The sequence below is a fragment of the Amblyraja radiata genome, chromosome 23, assembly GCF_010909765.2.
Source record: "Amblyraja radiata isolate CabotCenter1 chromosome 23, sAmbRad1.1.pri, whole genome shotgun sequence".
NCBI lineage: Eukaryota > Metazoa > Chordata > Chondrichthyes > Rajiformes > Rajidae > Amblyraja > Amblyraja radiata.
In genome coordinates, this window is record NC_045978.1 from 14838644 (window position 1) to 14854690 (window position 16047).

The 16047-nt window shown below is 40.8% G+C and overlaps 1 long non-coding RNA gene across 1 annotated transcript; it reads left to right on the top strand.

Moving 5' to 3' along the window:
• The first annotated feature begins 2491 nt into the window (after nucleotides 1–2491).
• LOC116986091 lies at nucleotides 2492–14066 on the top strand. The gene is made up of 3 exons (XR_004415406.1): nucleotides 2492–2600; nucleotides 3165–3166; nucleotides 14051–14066. It is a non-coding gene; the product is annotated as an uncharacterized LOC116986091 (long non-coding RNA).
• Nucleotides 14067–16047: the final 1981 nt, after the last annotated feature.

Consider the following 16047-nt stretch of genomic DNA (forward strand, 5'->3'; position numbering starts at 1 on the left):
ATGTTCACTATATAAGAGATGAGTGTTCATAATGTGCATCAAGGTTGGATTAAATGAACTGTTTACTCGCTCATTTGTTTAAGGTTCACAAAGGGTTTTGTAGAGAACTTGATGTTCTACGTTGTTGGTGACTGAAATGAAACGGGCACTAATAACCCTTTCAATTTACTTCTCAAAGTAGTAAACTAATTGATTTATAAATCTTCTGAATTATCAATACATCCTGCTAAGGCCTGTGAAACGTTTTGTAATTATGCTAATGAGCAACAAAGTAAGATCGCCAGATCAATTTATATTGAAGATTTATATTTAAGCAAAGCAAGAATTTCATTGTCCTATACAGGGACACATGACAATAAACTCACTTGAACTTGAACTTGAGATATAGTATAAAGCCAATGAGAGGAAGCTAAAACAGAACAAACAGATTTATCTTAAAAGTCTAATATAATTAGGCATCTGTGCTTTATTTTCTAAGTGAATTATAAAAAAATAAGAAATTATATGAAGAATTTTCCATACTGGCAATACACACAGGAAAAAAAGCCACCTTTGAAGGTTCAAATGTATTATATCTGTGGTCAGCTCTCCCAGTGATATATTTAAAAAATATTTTTCTAGTTATGTGAGAGTATAAACAGAATTTTATTTAAGAGGAGCAGGTCTTTTGTGATTTTTGTGGTCATAAAATGCATTCAAATTTTATGATTATTGTCTTCTGAAATTTCTGCTAGTTTCAGATGAAAGATGCTTGACATTAACTCTGTTCCTCAGTGTTCCCAGTATTTTCAGTTTGTTTTTTTTCTGCAGTTTCTAATGTTTGTTTAGGTTTATTAAAAAAGTTTTTGTGTGTGCTGTTCAGCAACTTTAGTAAAGAATATCGCACTATGTTTTTATGACACTTCTTTCATGCAGAAAAGTTATTAATTAACCAAAACAGAGCATATAGCACAGACATAAGCTATCTAATCTTTCTGGTCAATACCCTTCCTTATGTTCTTCACACTGTAATCATGATTTCCCTTCATATCTCATCTCTTTTCTGCATGCATATCAAGCCTCCCTTAAATATGTCACTTTTACCTCATTAAAACTGTGAATATGACAGACCTATAGTTCTATCTCCTGAGCACTGCTGCATTTCAGAGATGACAAAGGCTCCTTCTCAATAGAAGGCAAATTCATCTTCATGACCTTCAAACTGCTGGATGGCCACAAACACCCCATCAGGTTTACTGGTGTTCATGCTCCCATGGTCTGACCTTTATGTGACTCCAGGCCCTAATTGTCTTCTGAAATAATTTAGCAATCCACTCATTTTAAGAGGCTTTTAGATACAGCCAAGTATTGTTTGTGTTAGAAGCAATGTCTAGATAGATTTAAATATATCACTTCTATGGCTAGAGAGCAGCAGGTCTTGCTCATGCAAGGGTTTCCCAGAACTGCTCAGTAAAGGGATCAGGGGTTATGGAGAGAAGGCAGGTACAGGATACTGAGTTGGATGATCTGCCATGATCATATTGAATGGCGGTGCAGGCTCGAAGGGCCGAATGGCCTACTCCTGCACCTATTTTCTATGTTTCTATGTTTCTATCATGATGTTATATGCTCAGAGACCTCTTCTTTGTGTAGTGACCAGCATCGGCAGTTCTTTGTTTCTTCAAGTGCTGAGCGCAAACTCAACATTGAGGCACCCAATGAATATCTCAGCTGCAAGATGTTAGAGAAAATAGTCTCTATTGGTTTAACTTATTTTCTGTTGGCTTTGGGAGATGTTTGAGCAACCTTTCATGATTCCTGAAGCTGACCTGACCGGTATCATGGCGTCAGCAGGGTGTCTCTGTAAATACAGGTTAAAGCAACATTATCGTGTGATGATCTCTTCACTTTTATTGACAAACCAATGAAGATCATTAGTTGTAGCTCTGTGTCCAATTTATGCTAATAAGAACATGTGTGTTGTATAAATGAGTGTTGTATAAATAGTCAGGTCTGCGTCGAACACTGAAAATGCAATTAGATGAGCTATAATGAATAGTACACTAAACACACGTTGAATTTCACGTCAGTCAGAAGTTAATCTACAAATGATCAAAAACTTAATTTTCTCTGGATTAAGTCAAGTCAACTTTAGTTGTCACATACGCATACGAGATGTGTAGCGAAATGAAAAGTGGCAATGCCTGCGGAATGTGCAAAAAATTACAAAACAGAATAGAACAGAATCAGTAATTACATATTGGTGAGAAAAAACCCAGCAATTTTTAAAAGACACAACACAACAGTAGTTTGGTATATTAAGTTAGTCCCTGGTGAGATAAGAGTTTACAGTCCTAACGACCTCTGGGAAGAAACTAGGTCTCATCCCCTCTGTTTTCACAGCATGACAGCGGAAGCGTTTGCCTGACCGTAACAGCTGGAACAGTCCATTGCTGAGGTCGAAGGGGTCCCCCATAATGTTGCTGGCTCTGGATCTGCACCTTCTGATGTATAGTTCTTGCAGAGGGGCGAGTGTAGTTCCCATAGCGCGTTCGGCCGAACACACTACTTTGCAGAGCCTTTTTGTCCCGGGCAGAGCAGTTCCCAAACCAGATTGTGATGTTTCCAGACAAGATGCTTTCTACAGCCGCTGAGTAGAAGCTGAGTTTGACATTCAAGAGGAGGCTGTTGTCCTGACACCAGAGTACCAGATCAGCCACCTCTTCCCGGTAGGCCTTCTCATTATTGTCGGTGACATCACAGTGTCATCAGCAAACTTCATTATAGAGTTGGAGCTGAACCTAGACACACAGTCATGTGTGTACAGGGAGTACAGTGGGGGCTGAGGACGCAACCTTGGGGGGGATCCTGTGCTCAGGGTGAGGGTCTTTGATGTATTTCCTCCCATCTTGACTGCCTGGGGCCTGGCGGTGAGAACGTCCAGGACCCAGGCACACAAGGGAGTGTTAAGTCCCAGTTCCAGCAGCTTCTCAGCAAGTCTGGTGGGGACTATCGTGTTGAAGGCTGAACTGTAGTCAATGAACTGCATCCTCACGTAGCCCCCCTTCTGGCTGTCAATGTGAGAGAGAGCGGCGTGCAGAACTGGGGAGACCGCATCGTCCGTGGATCTGTTTGGATGGTATGCGAACTGTAGCGGGCCCATGTTGTGAGAGAGGAAGGCGCAGATGTGGTTCTTGACCAGCCTCTCGAAGCATTTCATGACTACCGAGGTGAGGGCCACCGGTCGGTAGTCATTCAAACAAGCTGGAGAGGCATTCTTTGGTACAGGTACAATGATGGATCTTTTGAAGCAGGCAGGGACCACGGACTTGGCCAGGAAGAGGTTGAATATTGCAGTGAGCTAGCTGAGTAGCACAAGACTTAAGTACTCGCCCAGATATGCCATCTGGGCCTCCAGCTTTCCTCATGTTCACATGTGTCAGAGCCCTCCTCACGTCGTGCTCGGACAACAAGAATGTGTATCCATCCCCAGAGGAGGACCTCCCTCCAGCCTCACTAGCCAGCGCGCTGGCGGTGTTGTTGTTAGCCGGCAACCTAGCTGATGACCTGAACTCTTTCTACTCCCGTCTCGAAACGTGCGTAGAAAGAGTTCAGGTCATCAGCTAGGGAGGTTCCGATTGAAGGGGGCCTGCTCCGGTAGATAGTTATAGTCCGTAGCCCCTGCCAAAGGCGTCTGGTCTTTGGCAGGGTCCAGACTCTGTCCAGACTCTGCTCCATCTGCGACTCCATCCTGTCTCTGTACCTCCTTTTTGCGTCCTTCACCGCCCTTCGCAGTCGGTAGGACTCTACCTTGTAGTCGTCCTTATTTCCGGATGCCAGGCCAGAGTTGTAAGCAGTGGTGCGAGCATTCAAGACAACGCGAATGGACCTGTCCACCTAGGGTTTTTGATTAAGGAAGATGCTAACCCTTACCGTGGGGTTGATGTTACATTGGAAAAAGATTAGAATAAGAAAAAGAAGTTAGATAGTAAAGGATAGAAAGATGTGAAATATATAGTGTGTGAAAAAAGAAAACGAGTAAATGAAGAAAGTTGAGAGAGAAAATAGAGAAAATAAAATAAAATAAAAAAGAAAAGGAGGTCATTATTTATAATCTTGACCAACCCTCGTCCAGTCCTGAAACAGTTATTTTTTACAATTGTGTTGCACCATATGATTCCAAAAAAACGACGAATGGAGACCAACTCGTTATGAATTGGTCTGATTTGTCCATTAGGAGTAATCGCATTTCCTCAAGATGAGCGGTGTCCAACATACTTGCAATCCACATTTTAAGCGCTGGTATTGATGTACCCTTCCAAAATTTAAGAATTAATTTTTTTGCTATTATTAAACCATAGTTAAGGAATAGATTTTGAGATGTACTCAATTTATTCCCATCTACCATTACACCAAATATAATCGTTTCAGTATTAGGTTCCATTCTTGTCTTGAATAATTTTGTGAATATTTCAAAAATATCATTCCAAAATCTATAAAGTTTTATGCAGGAAACTAAGGAGTGTGTTATAGTTGCCTTTTGGGCTAGACATTTATCACAAGTGGCGGATATATTTGGATAAAATTTGATCAATCTTGTTTTTGAATAATATAATCTATGTACAATTTTAAATTGAATTAGATTATGTCTTACATTAATTGAACATTTGTGAATATATATCAGGTATTTTTCCCATTTAATCTTTGTAATTTTTATCATTAGTTCCCATTCCCACTCTTCTCTAAGTACCTCTGTCGATGGTAGGTCTATATTTAGAATACTATTATATAAATATGATATTAATTTTTGTGAGTCCTTACATTAATTGAACATTTGTGAATATATATCAGGTATTTTTCCCATTTAATCTTTGTAATTTTTATCATTAGTTCCCATTCCCACTCTTCTCTAAGTACCTCTGTCGATGGTAGGTCTATATTTAGAATACTATTATATAAATATGATATTAATTTTTGTGAGTCAGCTTCAATATTCATTGCTTCTTCCAATAAGTCAGGAGTTACTTTTTGATATCCTTGTATATATTTTTTCACGAAATCGCAAATCTGAAGATATTTAAAATATTGGTTGTTTTTCAATTTAAATTTTAATTGTAGTTGTTGGAATTATAGTAGGTTTCTCATTTCGTACATATCCCCGATCCTTCTAATTCCGAGACTTTCCCATTGGTTATATGTCTTATCAATAAGAGATGGTTTAAATAAAGGGTTATTCGCTATTGGCATTAACAGTGATAGATTTCTTAATTTTAAAGATAATTTTATTTGTTTCCAAATTCTTATTGTACCATATATAATTGGGTTCTTCTTATATAATTGTGTTATTAAGTTTTTTTGGGGAGAAGAGGGTCGTTCCTATATTACAAGGATGGCAATCCTCCTTCTCCATTTTTATCCATGCTTGGAACATATTTCAGTTGACATTAATCAGTGCATCTTGCAGCATGGCCTTTGACTGGTCGGACTACCGCTTTATGTCCCTCGTCTCTGCCGCTTCCCGTCCTATCCGTTGTTTATATTCCGGCAACAGGAAAATGGCTGCAATGTCAGATTTTCCAAAAGGAGGGAGTGAAACAGCCTTGTAGCCTTTCCGGAACGGCGTATAGCAGTGGTCCAAGATTATTTCCCCCCTGGTGGCACACGTGATGTGTCGGTGGAAGTTGGACATGACCTTTTTGAGATTTAATTTATTAAAATCTCTAGCCACCACCATAGCCGCTTCCGGAAATCAATATTTGTACAATTTGCTTATTAAAGATTAGTGGCAAATAAATCCTTTATTTTGGGATCAATGTAGAAGTTGATCCTTGCTCACATGTCTTAACCTCAGAATATAATTGTGTAAGTGCATGATGCTCAGAGCTTAATGTTCTATTCAATTGACTCCTGTGCACCACAGTACATTATGCATACCCCAGTTTATCAAGCATTCATTGCGTCTGGCCAGGCATGAGTTTCTACTCCACATTTGTTCCTCCCCTATACCACCAAAGCCCCAAGTTCAGTTCAAGAAGTAAACAAAACATTCTCACATGTACCTGAATCAAAACCACAAAACGTCTGTGGGCAATGCCACGTACCCTTATTCACTGTTGACTTTAAAATGCAAGCCATTAAAAAAGGATTTTCTAAACTACTTAAGTGTAATTAATCAGTCAAACATGAAAGGACATGAACTAATTAGCATTTGTTGTATTTTATTATTAAATTGCTCTTAATGTCTGCTATGGCTTTCAATCTCAGACGCCAAGGGAACACAGGATTCTCTGTTGTTCTATTAGAAAAAAATATATTAATTATGTGATATTGTATAATTAATTCAAATGCAAAATTATCAAAAAGATATTACCTTGATGTATGTCTTTTCACTGTTACATCTGTTTTCACTGACATTTGTTTTGGTATTTTTTTATATGCCAAAGATAAAGAGGCACAGCTAGTAGAATTACTGCTCCATAGCACGGGAGATTCTGGTTCAATTCTGACCGGTGCTATCTCTATGGAGTTTGCTCATTCTCCCTGTGGCTGCATGTGTTACCTCCAGGTGCTCCAGTCTACTCCCACATCCTAAAATTGTACAAGTTAATATGTTTATTGGCCACTGTAAATGTTCCCTTGTGTGTAGGTGAGCAGTAGAATCTGGGAAGATTTATGATAAAAATGGAAGAATAATTTAGGATTAGAGTAATTGAGCCGTTGATTGTTAGTTGGTGGCTAGTACTGGCTCACTGGGCCAAATACTCTGTTTCTGTACTGTAAGGTATCTATCCCTAACATTGCATTCACATCAGAAGGAATCAGATTCATAGGTAAAGGAACATGTACTGACAAGAGACTCAAAATTACTTAACCTAGGGCAGCATTTTTATGAGCTTTGTAAAGGAATAGTATTCCAAAATTAATGATTCATTGATGATTCAATGATACTTCATAGTCATATGTACCTATGTACAGTGAAATTCATTGTTTTTGTATTTAATTAGGTAAAATCATTCAGCAGACTTTACCGAGGCATTACATTAAAAATCGCCATGTTTCTGGCGGCGACAGTTTCATTTCAGTCTTACCTCAATGAGGCTTCATCTCCACTTACCCTAAGTCTTGTTGGCCCAATTGTCGCCTGTTCTCTTCTCCCATTGAGGTATCCACTGAATGAATATCTCAACAGTAAAATGGTGGGGATTGCTGCCTATTAGTTTTGCTATGTTTATCCAAAGGCTTCCAAACCACTTCCAGATTTCACACAACCCAAGTTTGGATGAAAGGTTCTTGATCTGGAATGATTTCCTGCCCCATATATGCTGCTTGAGTATTTTCACTGTATAATGTGTTTTTTTTTTCCTTTCTCAATCTACTTCTGCACTGGCTAACCCATTGTGGAATTACAGAGGAATGTCTTTTGTGCCAATCTGCATGTGCAAGGCCTGTCTTATTATACAAAATATGTTGAACATCATGCATGCCAGTAAATGATTGCAGTGAGATCGACAGGAAAATGCCATGGACCTCCCCCATTACTCCCTCACTGTGGTGAATATATTCACCACATAAATTTCTATGTCCCAAATGTAATAGGTGGAATGTATATTGGTTGTCAGGGCAAAATGCCCAAGAGCAACTTGATGACCCTTTTATTCTCTATCCAATTTCCTTACATCATTCTTTTCAATAACCAAGGCTTCTAAATGATGAAAGGTTTCATGTCAGTATATTTGCGATGGGAATGTATTTTGTTCCCTCTACTGCCTGATTTGCCATTGCGAAGCAATGTTATTCAACTCAAAGTGTGATGATAAAAGCATGATTTAATGGAGCATTTAGCTTGGCATTAGGATGAAATATTTTCGGCTTCACACTATTGCTAAACCATCAGTGTAAGCCAGGAATCACATAAAAATGCATCAAAGTAGAGATAGATTCTAGAGGAGCTATTGATTTGCTCTTGCACAGAAGGTCAAACTACTGCAGTGCCGGTCTTTGACCCGAGAAGGTCCAAAACACCACTGTGCTTATTCCTGTAACAAGGACCATACATTCCTCTGCGTGGCACATCACACCAGGATTTTTTTTCGCTATAATATGTTAACCGTGAAAATAAATCCACTTCTGGCATTGATATCCGTTTCCTTTATGAACACAATTCTCAGAAAATGGGAAGCTTAAAGACAGCAAAAGCAACAGCAATAAGTGTGGTGAATAGTAAGATTAAACGAGAACTTAGCAGTTTGAAGTTTGATCTGTATTTTATGAGGAGTTACGATGAGGGATTACGTGAAGAACCCCGCCACGACGCATGCGTGTCATTCTTCAAAGCTGCGGTGTGAAATCACAGATAACTGTAATGACTAAACATAGTAAGATTAGAGAAGAGATACCAGTTAAGTATATGATCAAGGGTGGGAGCGGAGGGCACGTAATCCCTCATCGTAACTCCTCATAAAATACAGATCAAACTTCAAACTGGTAAGTTCTCGTTTAATCTTACTATTTTACTTCGGAGTCACGTGAGTGACTACGTGAAGATTTTAAAGCTCTGTGATTTCATGCCGTGGAAACGAGTCCATGCATCATGTCTGCCTTGATGACTGTAGGAGGAATTGTGTTAACATAATTTGGACATGAATTTGACATTGAAATCATAAAATTTATTAACACAAATTTATAACCCCTTTTTATGGGTTTAAATTAATTTACAGAACTTAAATTTGTTTCTGCAAACGTTCCAGGTTTCATTACTGGTTTATTGTAAAATAATTGGAATGTTTTTTCCCCCAGACCATCCTGCTGCCTTGAGGATTTGGTCCATTGGTACATCCAACTGTATCGCTGCCGATGTAGCTGCAGCCCTGGTGGAATGAGATTTAAAAATATTAGTATCCACCCCAGCCTGTGTTAGCACCTGTTTCAGCCATCTTGAGATGGTCTGGACCGTCACTCTTTTGTGTGGTTGCTAGTGGCTGACCAAAAAGTGCCTTCTCATTGCCTCTTAGGATTTTCGTTTTCTCCATGTATAACGACAGATGTCTTACTATACAGAGACGGTCATCTGTTGGGTATGACCTAAATTGTATATTGAGGCCTGCTGATCCCTGTCTGTTCTGCTTACTAACTCATAGATATGAAACGTAATATTTTCTGTTGAGGAAGTCATGTTGTCCAGTCTTAGTTTATGCAGTGACTGTACCCTCTGTGCCGTGACCAATGCCATTAGCATGACTGTTTTTAATGTCAGTCTGTGTAGGGACAGAGCTGTTGCTGGAGACCAATTCCTGAGCATCTTCAGGATAATACTTACATCCCATATTTGGGAGTACCTGGTTCTTGGGGGATTAGTATTAAAAATTCCCCTCATAAGTTTTGTTACCAGTGGGTGAGTCCCAACAGAGTAACGCTCTGTCCCCTGCCATAGGTAAGTCGATAGGACACTTCTGGCGCAGTTGATGGCAGTGTAACTGAGCCTCTCATCATAGTGGAGGCCTGCCAGATATTCCAGAACAGACGGGATGTTCATGTCTCTGTAGGTGATGTTGTTTTTATGGCAGTGCATCGCCCACTTCCTGATATAGACCAGATACTGTTTTTTGGTTGACTGTCTTTGGGCCGCCGAGATCATGTTCACTGTTCGGTCCGTCAGTCCCAGTTGTAGTAGAGGTGTTTTTAAAACTCTACAAATTAATAAGTTCAAATGTTTATGGCATGGGTGGCTGTAGTGTTTGTTGGAGTCCATTTTATTAGTCCAGTAGGTTCTCTTGTTCCTGCAACCCTTGCACACTTGTCTTTCCTTCTGCGGACCCCTCTTCCAGGTCAGCCCAGAACTGACCCGCAGTGCTCCCCTCTGATGAGGTAGAAGCACTGTGCAGCCCTTCAAGAGGTACTGCTGTGGGTTTATCATAGGGCCCACAGTGACCCGACTCCATCTCCCGGAGTCTGTCACATTGGAGCAAATGCTCCACACACCGCTCCATCCAGCGCTCTCGGTCGCTGGCCGCCCGCGGTTGTTCAAAGTCGGACTCCTCTGAGTCCACGACCTTGTTTGTTTTTGTGTCTAGCCTTTCCGCCCGGCTGCGTGGATCTGGCCGGTGCGGAGGTGACATCGGGCACAGCTGATCCCACTATCGGTGATCCGAGTGCCGCTGGCTGCTGCTGGCTGCCCGCTGCTCCGCGGTCCTCCCTCACCAGCTTTGTCCTTACTGCCCTGCCGTGGAGTGGATCTGGCCGGTGCGGAGGCGACATCGGGCACAGCTGATCCCATCTAGCCCACCAGCTTTGTCGCAGCCCGTTGGTTTCTCCACCTGTAATTAGCATGGTAAAAACACAAAAAAAAAGACCGCAGCTCTTACCTGCAGATCCAGGTTAAAATTGTCGCTACGGAGGAACGTTGTTCCACCCCGTCTCCTGCCGTTTTCAACTTGTCCAAAAAGTCGACGGCCCCATTTGAATAGTCTCCCGCCCGGCCGTGGTGTTCTGGCCGGCGCGGGTCCAAAAGTCGGCACAGCTGATCCCTTACGGGGCTTGTGCCTTCAGCTACTGCTGGCTCCCGCAACTTTGCGGTCCTCCCCAGCCAGCTTTACTCGCAGCACTTGTGGACACTATTTTGTCCAGCTTCCCCCCCTGTGTAAAAACAGCACGGGGACAAAAACTACCGCAGAGTAAATCACTTACCTACAGGTCGCGGTTTCAACTTACCGCTGCGGGGGACGCTTCACCCCGCCTGTCGTTTCGCAAGCGTGAAAGCGATATGACACGCATGCGTCGTGGCGGGGTTCTTCACGTAGTCACTCACGTGACTCCGAAGTAAAATTGAAAGTGTAATCCTCATAAGGCTAGGTTAATTTTTACAACAACAAAACTATATCATAGCATAACAGCAGGAAACCTGTAATTTGCAACGCTATTCAGTCTGAAGATTTCCATGTTGGGCTTAATTAGCATGTTTACACTTCTAAATTGCTTTTGGCAGAAAAAAATAAAGACTCCTACTAATTCTGATATACCTACTCATAGCATTATGAACACACAGAAAAACTGATGCTATGCTTTTCAACGGAAATATTGTCAAGTGCAATTTTCAAGGATTTACAGATATTTAACAATTAAACCTGAAAGGAGCTTTTTACTTTCCTTCAGAAGACCAGGTTTGAAGTTTAAGATTAAGAGAATGGTGTTTAAATGTGAATCAAACCTAACTAAGATTATGTTTGAGTCCAGAACAAAGTAAAACCAAAATCAAGACCAGAGCATATCCAGACTTCAGATACTAAACACTGCTACCAAAGGATTAACAACACATAGGATTTGTTCTGGTGGTACGACTAGCAACACTGGAATATTACGGATATTACAGAGATGGGGTCGTGGGGTAAGCAATTTCAGGTCATAAAATGCTCCCCCCAAAAATATGTGACATGAGAAAGGAGACAGGGTAAGATTGTGTCAGTGTGGCACTGGATTGTGCTATAGATGCAATGTAGATTGATGTGGAATTGAAATGCATGAAAATATTGAATAGCAAGGCAAATGACACATGCTTGGAAGTAATCTATAGGCCAGAAATTGCCATACATATCATAGTCAGCAGTTTCATGCTAGGACCTCCACATGTCCAATGTATGCCAATGTCCTACAATGGCATCCAATATTGTACAATGTACATTTGTTGCCTTCTTAGAGGTTCAGCAGACTTGGATTTTATTCCTTAAAGGGCAGGAGACTAATAAAGTTGTATAACTTCATGAGGGGAATAAATAGGGTGAATACACAGGGAAGGGGAAATCTAGAACTAGAAGGCCCGAGTGATGAGAGGTGAAATATTTAATAGGAATCTGAGGGGCAACGTTCTCACACAGTGTGGCAGATATATGAAATGTGCTGTCAGAAGTTGTAGATGAGGCAGGTACAATGATAGCTTTGAAAAGGCATTTGGACAGGTGCTGCTCCCACCTCACCAGCTCTCACTTAATCTACTATCTAACTGACCCAATCCCCGTATCCTTACCATTGTGCCTTTCCTCACAGCATCCCATGGCCTTGGCCAGGCTTCATATTTATCTGAGTACTGGCAAAGCGCATGAAGGAATTGTGTAATAACAAGGAACATGAAGGATAAACATTGGCAAGTCCAAGGCCAATTCAGTGACATGGAACTTCGGGTGTTGTATATTACTAAACGTCCAAACAGTGGGGTGGGCTTATGAACAAAACAGTACTTGGCTTGGCATACATTTTCTGTTTCATGCTTTATTCCATGCACTAAGCAGTTTTGAAGCTTAAGATGCAAAGTCAATTTGGAATCATTATGCTCACATCAGCAACAAGAAATTAGTAACATTTTTAAAGGGATCGACTGTAGAAACAACTGGTAAAAGCAATAAAAGCAAAAATAGTGGCACAGTGGCACAGGTGATAGAGCTGCTGCCTCACAGCGCCAGGATCCCAGGTTCAATCCTGACTTTGGGTGCTGCCCGTGTGGATTTCCTCCGGGTGCTCCCATTTCTCCATAATGACGTGTGAGTTTGTAGGTTAATTGGTCTCCATAAATTGCCCCGGGTGTGCAGAGGGTAGATATGAAGGTGGGAATAACATTGAACCAGTGTGAATGGGTGATTGATGGTTGGTGTGTACTCAGTGGGTTGAAGGGCATGTTTCCATGCTTGCTTGTACTTTCTCTCTTTCTTTTGCTCTTTCTTTCACTTATTCTTTGTAATGGTTAGTATTCCAGGTGTAGCAGTTCTCATCATCAGAAGGAAAGAAGTGTAAGCAAACAAAACACTTAGATTAGATTAAAAAAACAAAGGTGCTGCCTTGACCCGCTGAGTTATGCCCCTGTCCCACTTAGGAAACCTGAATGGATACCTCTGGAGACTTTGTGCCCCGCCCAAGGTTTCTGTGCAGTTCCCGGAGGTTCCCGGAGATTTTTGTCAGTCTCCCTACCTGCTTCCACTACCTGCAACCTCCAGCAACCACCTGCAACCTCTGGGAACCGCACGGAAACCTTGGGTGGGGCGCAAAGTCTCCAGAGGTTTCCGTTCAGGTTTCCTAAGTGGGACAGGGGCATTACTCAGTATTTTGTGTCTTTCTTTGGTATAAACCAGCATCTGCAGTTCCTTGTTATTACATTAGATTTTATGTGGTAGGTTTATAAATAAAAGGCATGAGATGATCATGGAAAGGCAGAAGAAATGAACTGAATTCATGATTAAAAATAGAACTTTATGAATGTAGGAAGGAAATAGTAAAGTAAATAAACATATAAATATTTCATCTTCATAGCAAATATCGTTTACTCAGTCGAATAGCAACGGGTCCAAGTTGCATAATAGCAAAGAAGATAATTGCCTGGAAAATCACCCCTGTTGATAACAACAAATGCACTAAGTAACAACATCAGTGTTTTGTACAGTGCATCCGATATTCAGAGGCAGAAAATAACTGCTGACTGCTTCATCAATGTATGGTGCTATCAATAAAGAATACCATCACTTTCAAGTTCCCCTCCAAATCATATACCATCAACTTTAAGCATTTTTTAAAATGTTCAATCATTGTTGATGGATCAGGATCATGCAGCTCCGTATCTAACATCATAATGGAATACCTTCCGCAGTAATTTAAGTATGCAGCTGACCAGCTTTTCAAGGGCAACTAAGAAAGAATAATAAATATTCATCAAAATTGCACACATCCTGTGAAAGAACAAGGTGAGAAAAACATGCAAAGAGTTTTAATTAACTTGCTTCTGGAAATTTAAAATGCTCTAGTCCCTAATCCATCAAACTGTGAAGTTTTACATGAGTCATTTTTGAGTTAGCATTCAACAACAGAGAAAAACTGTTCACAGAAATGCTTCATCTAAATGCTGCTCTGTCATTCAAACATCTTTTAAATCAATAATAACTGGAATTAAATGCCTGAAATAACTTATTGTGCTATTTTCTAACAGTATTCATTTCAGTAATTGTAAATAATATTTATTGGGGATGCACTTAAATCATATGGTATTCACACATCAATTCTATGGAGAAATAAATGTTCAAAATGTTTAGACACAAAGTGCTGGAGTAATTCAGTGGGTCAGGCAGCATCTCTGGAGAAATAGCATGGGTGATGTTTCAGGTCCTGACCCTTCTCGAAGGCACCCAACCTGAAATGTCACCCATCCTTTTTCTCCAGAGATGCTGCCTGACCCACTGAGTTACTCCAGCACTTTGTGTCTATCTTTGGTATAAACCAGCATCCGCAGTTCCTTGTGTCTTCTTTCAAAATGTTTACATGTATTATCTGTTCTTTTCAGCCAAACTTTCATTGACATTCCTTCTTGTTTCACAGTGCTTCCGAATCATTAAGAATGCAATTTATGGCAATTAAATATCTCCACTGGATTTGGAATGCATTTTCATAATCATGCTTTTTTTTTACCTGAGCTTCAATTAAAATCCATAACTGTTTGAACCTCTTATGTTGTACAGCTGCAAAGGAATTTACACAAAGACAATCAGAGAAGGATATCAGGGTTGTTAATTGGTTATGAGATAGGGATTATAACATCATCAGATTTAAATGAGTTGTTCCAAAAGCAAAGGGGCAATCCAAAGTAAAATATAATGATGAATTGGTAGAACGTTGGGTTCAATTGGATGAATCTGAAGAAGGGTCTCGACCCGAAACGTTACCTATTCCTTTGTTCCATAGATGCTGCCTCATCTGCTGAGTTTCTCCAGCATTCTAGCTTTTAATCTGTGCCCTCTTATTCTTACCATGGAAAAAAAAGATTTTGACAACAGTAACAACCCTATTTATGCCTCTCTTAATCCTACATACTTCTAAGAAGTCCTCCCAACTCCCCCTCTGCCTCCCTCACTCCAAAAGAAACAGGAAGAATCAGCCTGTGTTGCCATTTTCACGGAACTTATAAACTTAGATCTCTAGGTCTCACTGTTCACCAACATTCCTTCCTGCCCTAATATTTATTTATATAGTCTATCCCTATTTGGCTTCTCTAAATTGATATCTTACACTCAGGATTAAATTATATCTGCCAAAGTGCCTCTATTTTGCATGTGATTCATGTCAAGTTGTAGCTATAGACAATATTCCTCCAATTTAATGGTACCATCATTTTTTGTGTATTATTATATTATTGCGTTAAGCCTAAGGGTGCAAGGATGCTAGTGGTGGATTGCAACCGATTATAAGCAGGCCAGTTGAAAGGGAAGGTGAATGGCAGATGAAGTTTAATGCTGAGAAATTAGTTTACTTTAGTTTAGAGATACAGTAAGAAAAAAGGCCCTTTGGCTCACCGAGTCCACGCCGACCAGCGATCCCCGCGCACAAACATTAACCTACACACACTCGGGCCAACTTACAATTTTAAGGTCCTGTCTCGACGTAATCCATGTGTTTAGAAGACCCTAGACACGTTGAAAAAATTGTCACGGTCGTGTTGACTCACCGAAGTAAAAGACCTCCTACGACCTCCTACGACTATGTCTACGACCCCCTACGACTATGTCTACGATCTCCTACGAATATGTCTACGACCTCCCACGATCCCCCTCGACCTCAGTCTTCCACACCTTAGACCAACTATGACTAGCTACGAGTGGAAATGATCACATGATAAAATGATGTCATGCTTGCATTTTTTTTTCTCGGACCAGTTACTGACCTACAACTATCTACAACTACCTACGACTACCATCACGACCTACTACGACCTACCTACGACCTACCTATGAGTAAAACATCAAATTTTTCCATGCCGACCTTTTTTTTACTCGTGGACATTTTTTTCAGGCTGGCAAAAACGCCGCAACCTACTTGAGGCCACGAGTACGCGGAGACCACTTACGAGCATGAGGAAGAGTTACGAAGACTTCCTACGACCTCCTACGACCTCGTGGCGACCATGCTGCAAGTATGAGTCAAGGGCAAACTCAGCAGAGGGCACCAATTAGGTCGTGAAAGTGGGACAGGGGCTTTACCAAGCCAATTAACCTACAATCCTGTACGTCATTGGAGTGAGTGAGGAAACTGGAGCACCCACGCAGG